At 43.3% G+C, this 22,665-nt stretch overlaps 1 long non-coding RNA gene across 1 annotated transcript; it reads right to left on the reverse strand.

Annotated features, from left to right (window-relative positions):
- Nucleotides 1-4,955: 4,955 nt before the first annotated feature.
- LOC142850742 (uncharacterized) lies at nucleotides 4,956-17,383 on the reverse strand. The gene is made up of 3 exons (XR_012910714.1): nucleotides 17,360-17,383; nucleotides 17,089-17,177; nucleotides 4,956-5,096 (listed from the first exon to the last, which is right to left on the reverse strand). It is a non-coding gene; the product is annotated as an uncharacterized LOC142850742 (long non-coding RNA).
- Between the last annotated feature and the right edge of the window lie 5,282 nt (nucleotides 17,384-22,665).

Raw genomic sequence — 22,665 nt, forward strand, 5'->3', positions numbered from 1 at the left:
TTGGGTTATTCCTTACAGTAGCTAAATTCAACTCTTATCCCAAACTTTCCAATAAACAAAGATTTAGCTACATCAGAAAAAATATTTGATTGAAAGATCTTCTCACGCAGAAGCAGCTGTAAAATCTCAGTAGAACCTTTCTCTGCTAGGTCAGCTGACACTGAGGGACTGGATGCTGGCAGTCGATGTTTCTCAGCAACAGAGGGATGTGTTTTGTAATCCTGATGGAACCACACATCAGCTTCCATGCCTGTCTAGTGGAGCTAGCTCCCACTAGACCCCTAAGAAGGATGCGGCTCTCTCTGCCTATCCAGCCCTCCCTTATGCAGATTCGGAGCATTCATCCTGGCTCTTTGCTCATCTTCCACTCATTTTGGGAATAGACCAACTCACAAGCATAAATTTAAGGGCCACACAGTTTCCCAAAATGCTGGAAAGGCGTGGGGCTTCAGTCACAAGCAGTGGATTTCTCAGTTTCATCCAGCCGCAGGGCACCCCAACCCCTGCTCACCGCCAGCCCTTCAGAGCTCTCTCCCTGGATCACTTAGTTGTTCTGTGTTCTGGGAACTCTTCTGGGAGACAATGGGGAAACAAAGAGCAATGGATCCAGTCCACTTTCTGGTGCTGAGAAAACCCCTCCCCTGGCGAGAACTCAAGCCTGGGGGTAAGGTGGGGGAGGGGTGAGAGGAAGAAGAAAGAAACAAATTGTTCAACCAGCTACTGGGTTGGAGGAAATTACTTTAGACATTGGCAGAAACGGACAAATCTTTATCACACATGAATGTTTCCTTTTGCTGCCGACTCAGGCCATTTTTTTAAAGGTGGATCTCCTGATTTGTTTTGTGCGTCTACAGGGTGTATACTTAGCAAACTGGCCTCATCCCAGCAAAGGTAACACTATCACCAGGAAAATCTATGAAGGGACTGGACAAACAAAGTAACAAAGCGATAGTCATCTCTCTAGGCAGAGGACTTCTCACTGAGTTCCTCCATTGGCGTTGAACACTTTGACCGGTGATGTCAATCTTTGGGATGCGTCCACACTAGGGATGACATCAGTAATCCCAAGCAGACAACAGTGTTTCTACTGTTGGTGGAAATTCGCCCAAATCCACTTATGCCTACTGTTACATAGAAAGTATGTGTCTGAAAAGTTAGGACTAAGTGGATAAAAGTGTGTGATACTCTTGCAGAGGGCCGGAGTTCGATTCCAAGCACCCACATCAGGCAGGCCACAGCACCTGTAACTCCAGCTACAAGTCATCCCTGGACTCTGACTTTTTCAGGCACAGCAAATGTGTTCATGAAATTAATATGAAACTAGAAAAGAGAAAGTGTGTTTGATATTGGCTTATTGGGGCTCATGATTATGAAGAGCTGATAAAACTGGAAAGTATAAATTAGATATTAAAAGAAACTCATTTATTTGTATATCTAATAACAAGTCTGGAAAGTCTAAAGAAAAACAAGTCACAAATGTAATAAATAAAATCATGAAGCTACCTGAACATGGTGACATGCTCCTGTAATCCCATAGCCTAGGAACTCAGGATTCAGGAACTCCCATAATCCCACTGCCTAGGAGGTCAGGATCAGGAATTCCCATGATCCCTTTGCCTAGGAGGTCAGGATCAGGAACTTCCATGATCCCATTACCTAGGAGGTCAGGATCAGGAATTCCCATGATCCTATTACCTAGGAGGTCAGAATCAGGAATTCCCATGATCCCATTACCTAGAAGGTCGGGATCAGGAATTCCTATGGTCTCATTGCTTAGGAGGTTAGGATCAAGATCTTCCATGACCTCACTGCCTAGGAAGTCAGGATCAGGAACTCAAGGCAACAACAACAAATCAGGAAATTAAATCCAATTCACAGGAACCAGGAACAAGTCTTAAAATCTCGTAGTTAACATTTTTCTTAGAGCTAATTATTGATGCCATCAAGAGAATAAAGTAAAAATGATTTTGGTGACTTGAATGTTACACAAGACCCAATTATTCACGAATCCATCTTAAGTCAGCAAAGGCAGTGTGGCACCTTCCACTGCTTAAGCAGACAGGACTAGGTGAACAAGTTTGCAACCCCTCTTTCCCTTACTTTCTTTTGAGAAGTTGTCTTTGGGGACATATACGACGATAAGGACACCAGAAGACATTTGCTCAAGCTCCTATGTTCTCTCAACGAAATGGAAAAAATCCAGAGAATGCTTGGGATAAACTAAACAGCATGGCTAAGAAATAGCAAAGAAAGCGGCTGGAGGGGAGTGGCTATAGTTAGAAAGAGAAGGGACGGTGGAAACTTGATGGACCAATGGTCATTCTGAAGCTTATTTAAATACACAGAAAAGTTGAGTATTTAAGAACAGCAGGGAGCAGTTCTCGGCTTTTGTTTCCTCCCAAGCTTTCCCTTCTACCCTGGTGAACTATCCCCTTGCATTTTCCTATTTTCAAACAATGACAAGAAGTGCTGGGGACTGTTGACTGTGCTGCTGGGCTCCTTATTGTTCTTTGTCCACTTAGGGCGGCAGTGGACTGGAGGGGCCAGCTGCCATGATGTGATGACTTTTGGCAAGCGGCTAGGAAGACCCGACTGGGGTTTGTGTGACACAAGACATGTTTTTCCTCACCAAGGGGAAGCAAGTCAAGGTTTTGCTACCTCACTGTTTGAAAAACGACCTGTCTCTCGTCCAAGGATTGAGCGGAGCTGCTGCAGGATTGGCTGCGTGTGGAAGAGTTGTGGCTGTTTGTTCAGAAGACGCGGAGCGGGGGATGGGATTGCTATCAGAGGAAGTGAGAGAAACTGACTTGTGGGTCCAATGAATGGGGAGGAGGGTGGATGTAATTCCGTTTTGCTGTGTGTTAATGACTGAAATGTGTTTAGTAAAGCGTAGGAAGTGGGTGCCCTGTTCACTGGAGGAAGGACAACAAACATGGATTTTCTTGAAATAGTAGGGGAAAAAGTACTGAAAACTCCCCCATAAACTTCTAGGTTGATTTATTGTCAGGATCATGGAAATGGAACAATCCAGAAACCACTTGTAACCTTTCTCCTTCCCAGTGTGGGACTCCTGTCACAGCATCCAGACTCCACTGTAGCGGTTCCCTTCCAGTGTGGGACTCCAGACACAGCATCCAGACTCCACTATAGCGGTTCCCTTCCAGTGTGGGACTCCAGACATAGCATCCAGACTCCACTATAGCGGTTCCCTTCCAGTGTGGGACTCCAGACAGAGCATCCAGACTCCACTGTAGCGGTTCCCTTCCAGTGTGGGACTCCAGACAGAGCATCCAGACTCCACTGTAGCGGTTCCCTTCCAGTGTGGGACTCCCGACACAGCATCCAGACTCCGTTGTAGCCTTTCCCCTTCCAGTGTGGGACTCCCGACACAGCATCCAGACTCCGTTGTAGCCTTTCCCCTTCCAGTGTGGGACTCCCGACACAGCATCCAGACTCCACTGTAGCCTTTCCCCTTCCAGTGTGGGACTCCAGACACAGCATCCAGACTCCGTTGTAGCCTTTCCCCTTCCAGTGTGGGACTCCCGACACAGCATCCAGACTCCACTGTAGCGGTTCCCTTCCAGTGTGGGACTCCCGACACAGCATCCAGACTCCACTATAGCGGTTCCCTTCCAGTGTGGGACTCCCGACACAGCATCCAGACTCCACTGTAGCGGTTCCCTTCCAGTGTGGGACTCCCGACACAGCATCCAGACTCCACTGTAGCGGTTCCCTTCCAGTGTGGGACTCCCGACACAGCATCCAGACTCCATTGTAGCCTTTCCCCTTCCAGTGTGGGACTCCCGACACAGCATCCAGACTCCACTATAGCGGTTCCCTTCCAGTGTGGGACTCCAGACACAGCATCCAGACTCCACTGTAGCGGTTCCCTTCCAGTGTGGGACTCCAGACACAGCATCCAGACTCCACTGTAGCGGTTCCCTTCCAGTGTGGGACTCCCGACACAGCATCCAGACTCCACTGTAGCGGTTCCCTTCCAGTGTGGGACTCCCGACACAGCATCCAGACTCCATTGTAGCCTTTCCCCTTCCAGTGTGGGACTCCCGACACAGCATCCAGACTCCACTATAGCGGTTCCCTTCCAGTGTGGGACTCCAGACACAGCATCCAGACTCCACTGTAGCGGTTCCCTTCCAGTGTGGGACTCCAGACACAGCATCCAGACTCCACTGTAGCGGTTCCCTTCCAGTGTGGGACTCCAGACACAGCATCCAGACTCCACTATAGCGGTTCCCTTCCAGTGTGGGACTCCCGACACAGCATCCAGACTCCACTGTAGCGGTTCCCTTCCAGTGTGGGACTCCAGACACAGCATCCAGACTCCATTGTAGCCTTTCCCCTTCCAGTGTGGGACTCCAGACACAGCATCCAGACTCCACTGTAGCGGTTCCCTTCCAGTGTGGGACTCCAGACACAGCATCCAGACTCCACTGTAGCGGTTCCCTTCCAGTGTGGGACTCCAGACACAGCATCCAGACTCCACTGTAGCCTTTCCCCTTCCAGTGTGGGACTCCCGACACAGCTGGCAGGACCAAAGCCCACCTGACATGTGGAACTGCTGAGGAGATTCCAAAATGCCAGTGTTCTCATCTGCTCCAAAAGTGTCTCTTCCGTTAAATACTTCCTTGACATTGTTACCAAGCAAAAAGCAGATGGATGGATGTCAAGGTATGTACCTTATCCCTCACCAGTTATCCTGGGACACTTGCTAAGAGAAAGCAACACAATCAAGGCTAGTTGCAGGGTAGTCTCAATTCTTGCCTTGGAAGGAAAAATAGATTCAGTGGGAGGGGAGAGGAGTACTCTAAAAACAAAAACAATCAAACAAAACAAAAACAAACAAAAACTTCTTTGCATGGTTTTTATGCAGGATGAAGCATTCGTTTTCCTGAGGCCATTCATTACTCTTTCTCCCCGGTGCTGGGGATAGCGACCAAAGCCTCGTTCATTGTGAGGCAAGTTCTAACCATTGGGCTTCACTCCCAGTCCCCATTACTCTTCGTGAGTGCAAACTTTCAGATTCTATTTACTCCAGTTTTAGAAGAAGAAGAAAGGTTCCTCACGAACATGTGCTCCTGGAAACGAAATCAGAGGCTTATAGGGTGCAGTGAAGAAGTTCCACAGTATTACTACCTCTAGGAAAAGCGGTCCCGAGCTCGGGGTTCCTTTCAGATCAGCACTAGCCAAGAATGAGCGTTACGTCCGGAGGTGACAGTTTCCCTCATGTGTGCTATCAGGTATGGGCTCCACCCTGACACTCCCCATGAATGGTTCAGTTTACAGGACTACAAAGGGGAAAATGGACAAAAGCCTTTACTTTGTCTTCTCAGCTGGAGCCCACTAGGTACACACAGTGGAAATTCCCCCGGAGGGAAGGAATTCAGGAGAGTCAGCTGCATAAGTGAGGTCCGTGAAGGAGCTGAAGCAGTTCTCTGAATCTCTGTCTCTCTCTGTTTCTCTCTCTGTCTCTCTCTCTGTCTCTCTCTGTCTCTCTCTCTCTCTGTCTCTCTCTGTCTCTCTCTCTGTCTCTCTCTGTCTCTCTCTCTCTGTCTCTCTCTGTCTCTCTCTTTCTGTCTCTCTCTGTCTCTCTCTCTCTCTCTGTCTCTCTCTGTCTCTCTCTCTGCCTCTCTCTGTCTCTCTCTGTCTCTCTCTCTCTGTCTCTCTCTCTGTCTCTCTCTCTGCCTCTCTCTGTCTCTCTGCCTCTGTCTCTCTCTCTGTCTCTCTCTGTTTCTCTCTGTCTCTCTGTCTCTCTCTCACTCTCTGTCTTTCTCTCTGTGTGTGTGTACACTCATACCTGTGTGCCTCCATTCTATAAGCGGAATCTTACAGCATTGTTCGTCAGCTCCTATTTTATTCTGCTGAAGCCCAAGAAAGTAAAGAGGCACTGGAGAACTCTGAAAGAGTGCCTGTGCACTGCGGGGTAAAGACTGCAGGTCAAGTTTACATTCAGCAGTTTCTAAGGTCTTCTGGCACAGTGCTATGTCAAGCAGATTTCGAAGCGATACCTAGATTCATATTGGTATGAGGTATCAATGTTAACTAGCTTAACTGATTGCACAGTCAGGAATCTCCTTTCTGGTTTGCTGAGCTACTGTTGAGGAAATTCTTACCATTTTGAGGAATAAAGAGGAATGAAAGTTGACTAGAAGCCTTAGGGAAGCATCCTTCTTACTGAAGATGCTGGGTAGGATCGTGTAGTGTGACTGCAGGGAAACCTGTTGGTGCCGTATAAATTCCTACTCCATCTTCCAAGCCACTTAAATGTCCTCTCTTCTTACTCTTAGCACTAATTTAAGATAGAGTTGTGGGGATTCCCAGCACACTAATTACCAGACTTGTTTCTTTGAGTTGGTTTTGATTCTTTAAAGAATGGTAGTATGTCTATAAGAGTTCCTTACCTTGTAATCCTTCCACCTCCTTCCCATACAGTAGGAATACATTCCCCAACTATTTGAAACTCTACAATAAGAATCTCGTGATAGTTGTATCTTTCAAAAGCAGGTAAATTGGAAAATAATCTGAATAAAGCTGTGAAAGTTCTATGCTTAGAAAAATCACTTAACATCAATTTGTTATTGTTATTTAAAGAACAATAAAAAAGTTTAGGATCGAACAACTATTTAGATCATGCCAATTTCATCATGATAAATCATTACTAAAATTTTCATGTATGCAAAATCAAATGCAGAGATGTTGTGCATCACACTGATGTTAGAAAGCAAACTCAGCATAATGTAAAGTTTAGAAAGAAAACAAATTTTATCCAGAAAAATCAGCTTGCCCTAGTGGATTCTGATGAGTAACTTAATAAAGAATCCAAAGACGTTTAAAAGACTGTTCCTTTTGTTCAGCTCCCTTCTTTAAGGAAGAGTCAACAAATAAAGACTTGGGGTCCCTGATGTGATGTTTGGATACTCCTTAGCACCATGGAAGCACACACTCAATTGTCTATTGGTGTCCTGCCTAAGATGATGCTTTGAATTATGTGCCAGGAAATTTATAGAGGTACATTTTCTTGGGTCATTTACTGGATCTTTAGTTTGTTCCTTTAGTAATGTCACATTTCACTCATGGTCTTGAGGTACTCACGCATGTGTTGATGCAGTCTAGGCTTTCTTAATGGGTTGGCTTTGGAAGGGAAAAGCCAACTTCTTCTCTGAGTCTAATGAGAATCCAGCAGTTCAAATGCCAGTGCTGGTGGCAAGCTTGCTTCCAGGCTTCTTCATCTGTTTAACCAGCTGTCTGGGCCAGTGTATAGACCTGTTCTAGGATCCGAATTGAAACCTGGGTCTGCCAGGGTGCTATGGTGATGCAGTGGGCCCGGAACAAGACGCCAGTTACAATCAATATTGCTGCTAGTTTGTCTTAAATGACATCATATTTATAGGAGGAAGGGAAGACTGGTGTGAATCAAGTGCTAGACAAGTAGTAACACTCATTAAAGAAACAGTGTCACAAAGCTGAGACAGCATCAGGCATACATGATAGACAAGCAGCAAAAGGGGTTCAAAGGTATCTGAGGTCAAGCAAATAAAAACAGCCTAAAAACCCATGACTTCAAAGCAGGAAAACTTGTTGATTTTTATCTAATAACTTCTGTGATGCCGAGGACAACTGGAGCATGATCACTGCTGGACTCTCCGTTTCTTCACTGCGTCTGGCCTAGGACTTGCCAGTGGATGAATGGAAAAAAGTGATTTGGTCAAAATCATCAAGGTAGAGAAATTTGATTCCAATGTGGCTTTGTTACTGCAAATCCTTTATTTCTTTTATAAGCTTTGCTTTCATCAAATATGGGAGACCCACTTCTCCCTTTTCTGATCTCCAAGCCAAAAACAATAAATAAAATAATAGTACTAATAATTTTTCCATACTTCACTTATCTTTCATTAGTAGGAGGAATAGTAGACTGTGCATCTGAAAGTCAAAGTTTCAAGTGCTTCTGCATCAAGAAATAATAAAGGATAATATATGACTCTTCAAACCAAGTAGGTATGGGCAATCTCTTTCTATAATGGGACAAATAGTACATATTCTCAGCTTTTTACTCCATGTGATCGAATTCCCCAGTCCTGCCATTTAACATAAACCCCACGAGATTATGAGTTAACATGAATGGTTGTGTCTGTGCTAGTACAGTTGCAGGAGATGGTGTGAACTGGGCTGACATGGTTACAGGAGATGGTGTGAACGAGGCTGGTACAGTTGCAGGAGATGATGTAAATGAGTGAAGACGTCCATGGGTCACTCTATTTTTACAACATGATTACTTAAAATCTATTTGGGATTATCAGTGTCCAATCAGTCTAGTAGAATTGCAGGATATAAAAAAAGAAAAGACTAACAAAAAAGGAAGTTTTCTGCCTGAAAACACAAACTATATATTTAGTTTAAAAATACATTTTTGCTTTGAAAACTGTTGGGTCTGTTCTGGTATATCCATCAGAGATATGAACAAATCTCAAATGCTTCTCTATGCTCTGGGAGAAACTTAGACATCATAAACCTAGTTGCCATAGAGAAACAAGGGAGGAAATTAGTAGAAAACGATGTAGATATGTTGGAGAAGGGCCCGCTGCTTGTTCATCCTGGCTGCCTGGCTAATTTAACCCTGAAATAAACACACAGAAATTGTATTAATTAAATCACTGCTTGGCCCATTCATTCTAGCCTCTTATTGGCTAACTCTCACATCATGATTTAACCCATTTCTATTAATCTGTATGTCACCACGAGGTCGTAGCCTACCAGCAAAGTCTCAGCATGTCTATCGTTGGTGGCAGGTCCATGACCTCTCCCTGACTCTGCTTTCTTCCTCCCAGAATTCAGTTCTGTCTTCTGCACCTTCCTAAGTTCTTGCCCTATCAAGCCAAGGCAGAGTCTTTATTCATTAACCAATAAAAGCAACACAAAGACAGAAGGAACTCCTATACCATTTCCCCTTTTCTGTTTAAACAAAAAAGGAAGGCTTTAACTTTAACATAGTAAAATTACATACAACAAAACAGTTATCAAGCAAGAACTACAGTTAAAATATTTATATATTTATATCTACTTTACCTTTTACCATATTTCATCAGCAGTAAAAGGCACTATCTCTGCTGGGTCTATACCTACTAATTGATGAAGTCTCAATTTACCTTTTATAATTAATTCAGAGACTTTTCCCACATAAGTTTTCAATTTTTTAACTTGGTTTGTGTGGTAAAAAGATCCATTCTAATATAATATCATCCCTCTGCATCAAAATTCCTGTAGGAGAAATTCTGGAAGGCACTATGACTAGCATACAATTAAGATTTGGATTCACCCTATCCACATGTGCCTCCTGTAATTTCTCCTCAACAAACATCAATTCCTTTTCTGCTTCAGCTGTTAATTCTCTGGGACTATTCAAGTCTTTATCACCATCTAAGGTTTTGTTTAAATGAATTATTAGATCAGGTGTTATCCCAACAGCTGGTCACAGACTGGAAATGTCTCCCAATAATCTTTGAAAGTCATTAAGAGTCTGCAACCCATCTCTCCTAATTTGTGCCTTTTGTGTTATAATTTTCTGCAAGCCTATTCTGTAACCTAGGTAATTAACAGAATCTCCTCTCTGAATCTTTTCAGGAACAATTTGTAATCCCCATTTAGGCATGAATTTATTTATTTCTTTAAACATTTTTTTCTAAAGTATCTGTATTTGAATCAGATAACAAATTATCATCCATGTAATGGTAGATTATAGACTTAGGAAATCGCTTACGTAGTATTTTCAATGGTTGGCTGACAAAGTATTGGCACAGGGTTGGGCTATTGAGCATTCCCTGTGCGAGGATAGTCCATTTATATTTTCTAGTAGGCTGAGAATTATTATAAGTAGGTGTTGTGAAAGCAAACTTTTCTCTATCCTTTTCTTGTAAAGGTATAATGAAGAAACAATTCTTTAAATTGATAACCATAAGAGGCCATCCCTTTGTTAACAGAGAAGGCAGAGTAATTCCAGATTATAGAGGCCCCATAGGTTGATAGTCCCTAAATCTGTCACCATTCTCCACATTCCAGATTTCTTTTTAACAACAAATACAGGAGAATTCCAAGGGCTAGTAGATTCTCCCATATGTCAAGTGTCTAGTTGCTCTGCCTACCGGTTTCTTCATTACCTTGCCACTTGGTTCCTAAACCAATGTCACACATTTCAGTTTAGGGCAGAACTTTTTTTTATATAAATTATTTTAAAATTATTTCTAAATTTTATTTATATGTATCTGTCTGTCTTAGAGTTTCCTTTGCATATAAAACACCGTGATCAAAAACAACTTGGAGACAAATGGGTTCCTATTTCAAGTAACTGTCTATGACTGAAGAAAGGCGGGGCAGGAACTCAGCTCAGGAACTGAAGCAGAGGCCATGAGGCATGCAGCTTACTGGCTTGCTCAGCCAACTTTCTTATACCAATCAGGATCACTTGCTGAGGGGTTGCACTGCCCCCAGTGAGGTGAAACCACCTGCATTAATCATCAACCAAGAAAATGCACTGCAGACTGTGAACAGGCAAATCTTATGGAGATGTTTTCTTAATTGAGAGTCACCCTTTCCCAAATGGCTTTAGCTTATGTCAAGTTGACATCAAACTAAGCAACACAGGGTGCTTTGCTATGTGTATGTCTGTGCATCTTGTGCCTGCTTGGTGGCTGTGGAGGTCAGAAGAAGGATCAGAGCACCCAGGACTGGAGTTACAGAGGGCTGTGAGCTACCACAAAGTGCTGGAAATTGAAACCAAGTCCTCCACAAGAATAGTCACTGCTCTTAACCCCTGAGCATCTCTCCCGCTCCCATATATAGTAAATTTTATAGCCATCAAAGTAGGGTAGATTATGCTGGGAAATTAAAAACCCCTTTATAAGATTAATGGTTTAAATATTGAAAGAAATTTCACCTTGAGGACACATGTCATATGTTTTGATTTCATGTTTTTTCATTTCAATTCCTCAGGAACCTAAGTTAATTAAAATGCAGCTACCAAGTCAAATATTGTAGATTGCCCATTACTAAGAGCAGAGAGAACTGTAAAGGCTTACATACTGACAACTAAATGCAAAATCCAAGAGATTCATCCATCTTTTCTACTCAACTCAAGAGTCACTGACCAGAGCCATATGTCTGCCACTAAAGGGACTGTGTCCAGAAAGGCATAACTTGGAAAAATTGATTAAACACTCTTGTAACTATCACAAGCAACACAGACCTCACCTACCTTCTAGCCATAAAGTCATACAATGTAATTATTATGGCTCAAAGACATTTTGTTATGACATGAATAGGCCGCAAAAAGTAATCATGATACAAGCATGGAACACTAACATTTAGAGAAATAAACCTATGCAAATTTTAGTCCTTATGAATGCCTATCAACAGCAATTCTGGGAAACAGTATGCCAACTCTGTGTTCAGCTCACATCACATGAACTGTGCATTTTGTTCCCTGATTTCTGTCCCTGGAATAAATATGGTTAGTTCTAGCAAATCCCCAGAACAAGACACAGCATTCTAGGCTGGTTTCTGTATAGTGCGTTGGCCAGCATTGAGAGAAGAGAATTTCTGAGCAGCCAATTTCCTACAGACCTCTGATTCCCCACTGTTTTGAGCGGCTTGATGTTTAGTGAAATAACAAGGCAGGCTTGTTTGGTGAAGGTGTAGAGCATTTTAGGTGCATCGATAGAGCATTCAAGAAGCCACTAAGGTTTGTTTATATAAAACTTGCTGACCTAAAGTATTGACACAAACGTTGGCTGGTATAGCCAGAAGTATTCTGCAGTCTGTCATCTCTTGTCACTTCCCTCCCAGGAGCTGAGATGAAAGAGTTCTCACATAATGTTTAATGTGCAAATTACAGTTCTGATTTATAACCTTTAGACCAGAAATAAAAGCAAACCAGCAAATGAAACCCCAGACTTCCTACTCTACCACGTGGTACATCAGCCACAGACATAGTGACTCAGGCAGTAACTTTTAACAAGGCAAGGTATAGGCTCAAACTCTGAGAGAGGAATAACCTAGTTTTGAAAGAAGAGAGCATGGAGTCTCTGTGGTTGTCAGCTGAAATTCTATCTTTGGGGTCTGATTACAAAATCTAGCTTGTTCCTGCTTCTATATGTTGCTGAAGTTTGGTCTTCTAAACTGGGAGATTCAGCATCCTTGGCAGCCTTCCACTGCACCTTCTTAGCTGGCTTCAGCCTTGGTAAACACACGCTATCCTGCAAGGTCAGGAATCATTAGAGTCCGAGAAATATAATATCTAACACAGTTTTACTTCTATGGTCAAAAGAAAAAAAAATAAAAGATCCTCAAAGTGCCTAAATAATTGGAAGATCTCTTGAAACAGAGAACCTGTAAGCAATTCCCCCTGTTCTCTCAGGTCTTCCTGCAAAATTTGAGTTCAAAAGGTCACAGTTCATTTTATGTCTTGCTCATAAAGATGCATGTTCAGAATTTTGTACCCCAGTGTACTGGGACACATGGAGATCTCATGTCAAACACTTAACTCAGCCTATTCTTTTTGAAGATTTAGTTTTTATTTATGTGTTTGAGTATCTTGCTTGCATGTATACAGTACCTGGGGCCCATGAAGCTCAGAAAAGAGCATCAGATTTTCCAGAACGGGAGCTACGGCCATTTGTAAAGCTCACAGTGTGGCTCATAATTGCTGAGCCGTCCCTCCAGCCTCCCAATTTTTCCGTAACTGAAGTGTTGGCTATAACATTAGCACAAATCTTCAGATAAAAGGGAGTCTAACTCAGAATGGAATCCTTATACTCTCGCTGCTATTGGACTGTACTGGAACTCTCATTCAACCAGGGCTCAGTTAGGGTATATATAGGTAAAGACACAATTTAAACTGTAAATAAATTACTTTAGTTAGAATTTTAGAAAGTATTAAAATTCTTCTTTATCTTGTTCTCTCCCTCCTTCCTTGCATCATCATCAGCGTCACAATCATATTATTATTATTATTATTATTTATTATTGGCACAGAGTGAATGTTAATTTGGTGGAACCAGTCCTTCCTTCCACCTTTAAGTTGGTTGCAGAGATCGTCAGCCTTTTGGAGAAAAGCACGTCTTCCATGTCCATTTCCCCCACCTTAGAGGATGCAGAGTTCTGCATAGGTGTCTTATATGGCATGCAGACTTGGCAGCTGCTGCAACAGTGGCAGAAACACAGTTGCTTTATGTCACTTTCCTATCCAAGTCTAGGCATAAAATGGCTTCCCCAGGTGTAATTCAGCAGGCTGGAAACTTTCCCCTACTGCACCTTTCTTCCAAAACTATTGCCTCATCTCTGTGACATCACATGCTCACCCGCCAAGTGCACAGTCTAGACAGCAGAAATTAATAGAACCAAGTTGTGTCATGAAATTCAAAAAGTTCAAAGTAACAGAAAGTGAATGTTAAAACTTTTTCAGAAATTCTGAATAAGGATTTATAGGAGACATCCCACTTTAATTTTGTGGCCACACTGTCTCTCTTCCATTCACCTGAGGATGTATTTACTTTAAAACCAGAAGGATTAACCACCTGGAGTTCTGCTAGGTAGAACACAGGCCTGTTTTCTACACATGCTGAGGTCTCACTGTGGAGTCTCACTCTGTGCTCTCACTAAATCTCTTTGCTTGTGGAACAGATATAGTATAATTGAATCTTAAATTCCTATTTTGTGTTCTGATCTTTTCTTCAAATAATGGGGAACACATTTTGAAAATTATATCAAGAAGATATGCATTCCCAGATCTACTCACAACATCCCAAATGACCAACCAGATCACCTTTTATTTGATAGTCGTAAAAGCCTATCGAGACTTGCTTTGGAATAGCTGTCCCACTCCAGAGTGCCCGCCCTGTGTTCCCCCGTGAAGTTCCATACACAGGGGACATGTGTTTTCAATATACCAAGGACAGTAACAATGGCTCAGGCAAAGAATTTCTCAGAAGATCTTGCCTGTATTTTCTTCAAGAGGAAATCTCAGGCAACAAAGCTAACATTTCCTGAAAAGGAGACTCATACATCGCATAAGCTTGGAGAGAATTGCACAAGTCAGAAATTTGCAAACAGCACTACAACTTTTGCCTAGAATGAAATAGTTTGGGGAAACATGGTGGTTGGACCATATCTGACTGACTGATGTGACGCATATAGGCTAAGTGAGAAAAAGGTTCTGGACATTTCCATGGGACCTGTGGAGCCTGTGTGACTGTCAGCCATGCCCGAGATGGTTCTGTGGAACAAGCAGAGGGTTGGTACTGGGACTGCTTGCTTTCCTTGCCTCACCACTCATGAGTATATTCAGCCCCAAGTCAGGAAGAGGCTGAAAATCTTTAAGACTATCTCACAGATCTCTCTGTGTGCCTTTGGAGTGTAGGACGAAGTGATTACAAAACTCTTCCCCCGACTGACCTTATGTCCAGGCCTCTTTCTCCTTCGGCTCTTCTCAGACAGTCAGCCATTAGCAGCATAGGAACAGAAGGAGCACTTGGAGTCACAAAACTAGTTGTAATATGATTTGGGGCATTGTCTTAACTTCAATCAATCATCATATCCAAATTGTGAAATAAAAATTGTAGATCACGCTCATAATCACAGCACCTCGGAGAAAGAGGCAGGAGGATGATTCAAATCATCATCAACAATTCATCTATGTGAGACACTGTCTCGACCTCAAGAGGAAGGGAATGGTGAGATGTCTCAGTCTGCTTAGTGCTTCCCTGGACAGTGCAAGGACTCAACTGCACCCTTGATATGCTCTAGAAACAAGATGTCTCTGGTGGCATGCATGCGGTTCAGTCTCACCACTGGGGACATGGAGGCAGGAGACTGTCCAGGTCTCTCACTAGACACCTGGCCTACTGGATGGACTCCAGCCCAGTGAGAGACCCTGCCTCAAAACAAGATAGATGTCATCTAAGGAACCACAGCCAAGGTTATTAACCAGCCTACACACACACACACACACACACACCTACATGTAAACTCTCTCTCACACACTCACACAAGTAAAACAAAACACCTAAAATTAAAGCATCTACCCCTTAAGTAATGATTATGATAGCCTATTGTAAGGTATAACGGGTTAAACAGGTGTGTGTTCTTATCCCTTCCTCTTGGTGTGGGCAAACGTACTGATTCTAGACTGCTGACTTCTTGGATGACTGGAAAAATGCAGACAGGAAATAGTAAAGGGCTCAATGCCTTCAATCTCCCTAACTGTTGGCAGGGTAAGATGCACCTTCAAATGTATCCTAGACACTGCCCTGGCTTGCTGGCCTTTATTGATTGAGTACAGAATGGATTTCAGTGGGGCCTGCGGGCCTGAGTTCCTAAAACTCCCAGGTGATGTCTGATAAGAGAGTGCCACCTTGAGTAGAGGAGGATAGGGTCAAGGGAAGAGGCAGCACAGGGAAGAGAGCCACTGGACCAAGGCTTCCTCTTGCTGACCTCCATGCTGCCATCATGCGTGGTGCGCTGACTGCAGGGTGGCCATAACCGTTATGAAATCCTCCTGCTGGTAGCCGCATCCTGGCAGGGTTTGCCTTTAATTGGGCATTTTTTTTTCTTATGGAATATACCTAGTAGAACAGAAACAGAAGAAACTGCAGCATAACTCAGAGCCTGCTATGCAGCCCACGGCCTTCGACCTACCTGGTAGGGAAGGTCAGCTTGTAAAAGAAGCATGCATTCTGCCAACTGGGATGCGGCCCAGTGATGATAAGAATCACTATTTTCTGTGACCTTAGCTGTATTTAGAGTGTACTCCCGGGAGTCCCTAGTTCAACATACCTTGATTGCACATTGTGAACTAACATCCTTGCTATTCACATTTAGAACCAAATGACTTCCTTTTGGCATTGGCACGTCCATTTGGTGGCTTGCCATAATATTATGTATTGTTCAGAATAATTTTCCATGTGACTCAGTCTGGCTTCCTTGATTTATAGCTATTTGTAAAAGCTGGCTCTCAGAAGGGGTAGAGAAGTCAGGAAGAAAATAGCTTCATAACAAACTACTGCGAAGGAGCAGACGGAGATCAGCTGGTGACACACAGGTCTCTGCCAGATTCTGGTGATGACAACTAGCCATTTTAAACATTCTGCTGGCTTGTTGGAGGGATTCGGGAGTGTGCTACTGAGACAGGGAGCACAGCTACTTTGTTGAGATGACTCCAATCCCTGCTGCTGACGGGATTGCCACACTTGGTTTACCAGAATCTTGACTTCAGTGGTGTACAGCGATATTTCTAATCATAATGGGAGCCCTTAGCACAAATTTTTAAGTATAAAACTGGAGAGAAATTTGCTTTGCTCTGTAGATTTCAGCTACATAATGGAACTCTGGCCTAGCTCTGGCTTTTGCTTGTCAGAGAGGTTTAAACACTGGGGAGACTATCAGAGAACAACCCTTGAAAGTTTAGTTCTACCGGTAAGGTCCTCTGTGTTTGAAGAGGGGAGTTCTTGAGACCCTAGCCGAGTGTGCTCCCTGCAGCTTTGTGGCAGATGGACATCTGTGTCCAGGCTGATGACTTCAGTCCCTTTCAGGTCAAAGGTTTACGCTGTTGCCCTGGGGCAGAAGCAGTAGCTTCCACGTATTTGGGTTTTGTTTTTTACTTTTGTTTTGTGTTTTGCTTTTGGATGATGTCTTCCACCAATAGGGCTTTAAGAGTTATAGAAATTTCCTAGTCTTAGGTCTGTAATTACTCAGAAATCTGCACGGGCTCTTTATTAAGTCCATTTTTCCTATTTTAGCCACATCTGCTCTTAACTTCACCGAGCTGGACAACTGACGATCTCATGCCACATCTGCGGGCAATGGTTTTCAGTGTCCACCTGGCTCCATGCGCGGCAAGTGCGCTACCGCTCTACATGGGAAGAGCCAGTTCTAAAGCGATTTGAATGGAGAAAGCTTCTTTCAATCAGCTGTACACACGTTTCTGGATAAACTCACTGAACTTCTCTTTGTCTGTGTATGAAGTGCCACTTGCAAGAGGAAATGGTTTTTTACATAGTTCTCCCAGAATCCCTCAGTCCTTACCTGTTTTATTGTATGGCTGGCGTACCCAACCCTCTATTCCAAACTCTCCAATGCAGGGTTTGGACTGCCCTTCCCCCAGAGCTTCTTCCCTGTATAATCCAGACATTTTGGTTAACCGCCACCTCTTTACTTTTGCCCTCTTGGCTGCTGCACCAGGTTCCCTCTCTCCCCCTTCCCTTTCCCCTCCTACCTCCTCCTATGGCTCAGAGTTGTGTCCACTCTGACATTTGAGTTTCTCTCTACTTTATGCTTGCAGTTTCAAGACACGAACCCTCAGCTTCCTTTTCCTGCTGCCATGCCTTCCCCAACCATCATGGACTCTAACCCTCTGGAATCATAAAACCAACTATCTTTTATAAGTTGCCTTGGTCACAATGCTTTATAACAGTAATACTTAAGTAATTAACGCAACCAGCTAAAACAATTTGGTAAAACGTCGAATTACTGCTCTCAAGATCTTATCCTATAAATACAGCCACAGTGTTACCAGAGAATGGGCTCAATGAGACTTGGATGTAGTCTTTAAATATTTTTGGAGAGAGGCTACATATGTATCTCAGTTCATAGAGTGCTTGTCTAGTGTACACAGAGCCCTTGGTTCACTCCCAGCACCACATAAAAGTGGGGCTGAAGGAACAAGTCTATAATCCCAGCACCCAGGAACTGGAGGTGAGGAGATCACAAGTTTAAAGTCATTTTTCATGACATGGGTTGACTCCTCAGGTCACATGAACCAGGGGAATCTTTGTTTTTTTTTTTTGTAAGATGTATGTTCTTACTGTAAACAAAGTTTATAAAATTGTTTGTAAGAGTCCCCAGAAACTGCAAGTTTGTAGATAGGAAATGAGCAAGGCCATCCTCACACTAAGGCTTCAAGTATGGTTTGTTAGTATTGTTTGCCTTTTACTGAAAATAGATTTGTTTTTTACTCACATAATAAATATATCTTGATTTTGATTTCCCTCTCTCTACTCCTTCCAGGCTTTCTCCACCTCCCCTCCCATTCAGATCCAGTTAATTTCTGTCTCTCATTAGAAGGTGAGCAACTGGTAGCGGCTCCCCTGCTTCTCGGAATTTTCAGGCTCTTACCCTGATATCTGACTCCTGATTTTTTGTTGGTAAGGAATAAGATAATACTATACTATAGTGTACTAATATAATAAAATAAAAAAGCAAAAATTAACACATCAGAATTGAACAAAATGAATGAACAGAAGGAAAAGAACCCAAGAGAACATACGGGAAGCAGAGACCCAGACATTTGCCTGTTCAGATACTTCATAAAAACTAAACTAGAAGTCATATATATATATATATATATATATATATATATATATATATATATATATATATACACACACACACACACACACACACACACACAAAGGACCAATAGAGTAAAAGAGAACATATATATTTATATATGTATATGTGTGTATATATATACATACATATAAATATATACATATATATGAAATAAGATGAAAGAAAAAAGGGAAAACCCTACCATGACTGTAGTGAGTTCAGAAGTTTTATACAGTAAATATACAGCTGACAGATTTATTAGACTAATCCCCCGGAAGTGTATATGTACACACCCACTTGGACTAACCTGTTTTGCAGAGCTATGGGCCCACCTGTGCTTTGGGTAAGTCACTGTCAGTTCTGTAAAAATCTTGTGAAATCATGGCATTTCTTTCTTTTATAGTCTCCCGGCAGTGTATAAACCTGACTTTTCCTGTAGGGCAACTGGATGAAGCCGTGGTGTGAAAAGGATCCACTAAGTCAAGCCTTTATTTTCATAGCCAAAATCTATATAAAAATAGCCTCCCACAAACTTTCTTTATTGGTCACTGATAAGAGAGGAGCCTCATACAGGAGGTAACGAGTCTGCTCTAACAGCAGACCCAGGAAGTTGGAATCTCCTGGTCTTCTGCTCTGACTTAACAGGCTACCGACAGTCTGTATACTTTACCTTGGTTTCAACTAACATAAGATCATAGCCCGGGCAATTAACTGTTTATACAGGACAAAGGCCTGAGTTGCTAAAACTAACTTCAGAGAGAAAAATTCTCACCTGGGCACCCTGCTGGAGTCAAAAGCAAGGTCCCCAAAAGAGACTTCCTTTAACTCAACCAGCTAGATGCTAATGCAAATCAAGCCCACAGGTTAGTATAGCTGCAGAGGAATTTCACAGCCACGGTCTCCTCAGAGAGATAAGGCACCTCCCTGCCAGATCCATGATGTCTTGTGACTCTGTGGAAATACTATTGTTACCACCTGTGGGACTGCTAACTTGTCTATATAAACTTAAAGATTTCTCGCAGAAGTCCTGTTCTGAACCCCGAGAGAGAGCTGAGGCTGGTACTCAGTAGCTCCCAATACATAACACTGTAAGACAAGGACCCTTTAAAGATGCCATCAAGTTCACTTTCTGTTGACCTTCTACTGCTGGCTGTGCAGCCTACACTTAAGAGTAATTTGTTTCACCCAGGTGGTGGTGCAGGCTACATGGAGAAAACCTGTCTTGAAAAAGAAAAAAGCAAAAGAAAATAAAAGAATAGGTTGTTTTCCAAGTGAGACTCCCTTGGAGGAAACTATATTTTCACTTACAAGTGGTTATCAATTGGAGATAGCTTCTGGGTTAGGAATGGGGATATGTGTGTGGTTCTCCTTTCAGTTCTAAGGCCCCGTCTGGTGTAGATACATGCCAGCCCTGCGCGTACTTCCTCAGTCTCTCTAAATTCACGTGTGCTTTGTGTTACAGGAGAGAGCCGCTTGTTTGTCCCTGACATCCGGTTTGCTTAGCCCCGAAATAACCACACAGAAACTGTATTAATTAAATTGCTGCTTGGCCCACTAGCTTTAGCCTCTTATTGGCTAACTCTCACATCTTGATTTAACCCATTTCTATTAATCTGTATATCGCTACAAGGCAGTGGCTTACTGGGAAAGATTCAACATGTTTGACTCTGGCGGCTCCAGGGCAAATCTCTCTCACTCTGCTTTCTTCCTCCCAGAATTCTGTCTTCTCTGACTATCTAGGTTCTGCCCTATTAGGCCAAGGCAGTTTCTTTATTCATTGCCCAATGAGAGCAACACAAAGACAGAAGGACCTCCTATACCACCATTGGTCATGTTGGTTTGAGGACGTTGTTCTCCTGGTATCCTTCATCTTCTCATGTTTACACTCTCTCTGTCTCCTCTTCCCCAGCATCTCCTGAGTTCTGAGAGAAGGAACTTGATGGAAACATCCAGCTCAGGGTTGTTGAGTGTTCCAAGGTGCTCACTGTTTAATGTCTGATTCTGGGTCTCTGTATTTATTCCTTTTTTGTTGTTGTTGCAGGAGGAAGCTTCTCTGAAGGTGACTGAGCACTGATCCTTGAGTATAGCAGAATGTCATTATGAGTCATTTTATTGTTCCTTTGTTGTTTTGATTTATTTATTTAGTTGAACAGTAATATCTGGTTTCTTCCTAGTGCCCCGGGCTATCTGGGCTCTGGTTCTTGGTCATTCAAGTCATATCAGGTACTTGGTTTCCATCTCATGGAGCAAAGCTTCAGTCAAATCAGATATTGGTTGGTTGCTTCCAAAAGCATGATGCCCCCATTGCCCTCACATATCTTACAGGTAGTGTTAGCATGGTCAAGAGTAGTGGAAGGTTTGTGAAGTTCAGACTTAATAGCTAGGAGGAGCTGAGTGTGGGAACAGGAAGAACAGAGGGAAGGTTTGGAGCAAAGATAGGAGAAAGTTTGGACATAGGTACCTCCTTCTGTCTATCTGATCACTGGCAGAAGCAGCAAAGATCCCATATAATATCTAGATATAGGGTGCCAGTTGGAAACCACTTGGATTTATTATCTAAAGGGTATTAGGGCCAGATTTGGCTGCAAAGCTAGATGAGTTCAGAAGCCCTTAAGTTGGGTGCTAGTGGTCTCAGATTTTCCCAAAAGCATCCCAGCAGGGAGCTTGGAGGTATGGCTAAAGATACAGTTCCCATGAGTGAGGTAGAGAAAGAAGATCCAAGGCTTGAATATCCTGGGACCAGGGCTTGTGAGTGAGACCAAAGGGCAAGAAACAATTCTTGAGATATTAATCCTCACTCATGGGAAATGACTAAAGGTGAGTTTGATGAAGAGGATCAGCTGCAGCCTTGAAGATCGTGGCTGGAGGTTCCTCTGCTTTCAAGAACACCAGAAAGACACAAGACACTCAATGGTCATTACCACAGATTCAGAGAAGGGTTTAAGGTGGCTACCAATTGCAGCCGGTGTTGGGTGAAGAGCCTAGCAATTGGTTACTTGGAAAGTGAGCCTGTTGCAGGTAGACTTGGTACAGGATCCCAGCATGCCTCCAGCTGCTGATAGACAGGAGGAACCAAGAAAGCCTGCCAGGTCTCATGACACCAACGTAATAGTTTAGCAGCACTGGGGAGGCAACCTTGGTGGGTTGAAGCCAAGGGACATGACAAAATCATACCATGCAACTGTTATGTCCAAATCCGGGAACTCCCCACAAAAGCCAACAAGAAAACAGGGTCCCACACGTAAAAGCAAAGAGCCTTTATTTTAATCAAGTTTGCAAACTCGGTCTCCCCTCATGTCCAACGTACTGGAATAACCAGAGAGCCCCAAGCTCAATTAGAATAGGGTTTTATAGTAGCAAAGGTGGGGGTGAGGGGTTTTTGAGGTTTTAAGACCCCTGATTGGCTGACAATGTCTAGGGTGTCCTGGTGAAAGTGCACTGGCAGGTGATTTTATCTACAGCACTTGGAATGCCAGGCATTTCCTTTGAGTGGTCTGTTCCTGGGTGGGGTTTGGGTAACTCAGCTTGTGGTTCCTCTTGCAGTCAGACATTGCCTCAGGGTAAACTACTGAGATTCAGACCTCTTATTAAATTTATTGAGGGTCGAGTTCTACTCTGGCAGGTGATAATGGTTGGAAATAAAGAACTTCCCCAACAGGTCCCCAACACCCCAGCCGCCTGCTCGGCTAGCTTATGCCCCGAAATAATTACACGGACACTGTATTCTTTTATTCACTGCTTGGCCCTTTAGCTCTAGCCCTTACTGGCTAATTCTGATATCCCGATCAACCCATCTCTAATAATCTGTGAGCACCGGTCTTAGCAGGAAGATTCTAGCCTAAGTCCATCCTGGGTTGGAGCTGGGGCATGGCGTCTCTCTGAGGCGTCTGCTCCGGAGAGGAGAGTTGTGAAGTCTGAGCTCAAAGGTGACCTGTCCTTACTTAGCTTACCATGGCTGCCCCCAACAGCAACAGAGCTCAGGTGGTAGGAGTTATTGCGGGGAGATGCGGTGGTGGGCTCTGGGTGAGTGGTGGGAAAGGGGAGGAGAGGTGAGAAGGACTTGCTTTTTATGAGGGGATACAGCGCACGCACACAGTGGGTTCTCTGCCTAGTGTCTGCAGCTGATGATGTGTCCTGTTAGGTCCCTGAGAGCAGGCCCTTGTAAATGCCTGAATGCTAACAGTTAGGACACCATTGTGGATCAAAGGGTCAGTGACTGGGTTGGTGTTTATGCTTCTTCTTTGGTTGCATATTTGAAATATATCTAAAAGA

Source organism: Microtus pennsylvanicus, chromosome 5, assembly GCF_037038515.1.
Source record: "Microtus pennsylvanicus isolate mMicPen1 chromosome 5, mMicPen1.hap1, whole genome shotgun sequence".
In the NCBI taxonomy this organism is placed as follows: Eukaryota; Metazoa; Chordata; class Mammalia; order Rodentia; family Cricetidae; genus Microtus; species Microtus pennsylvanicus.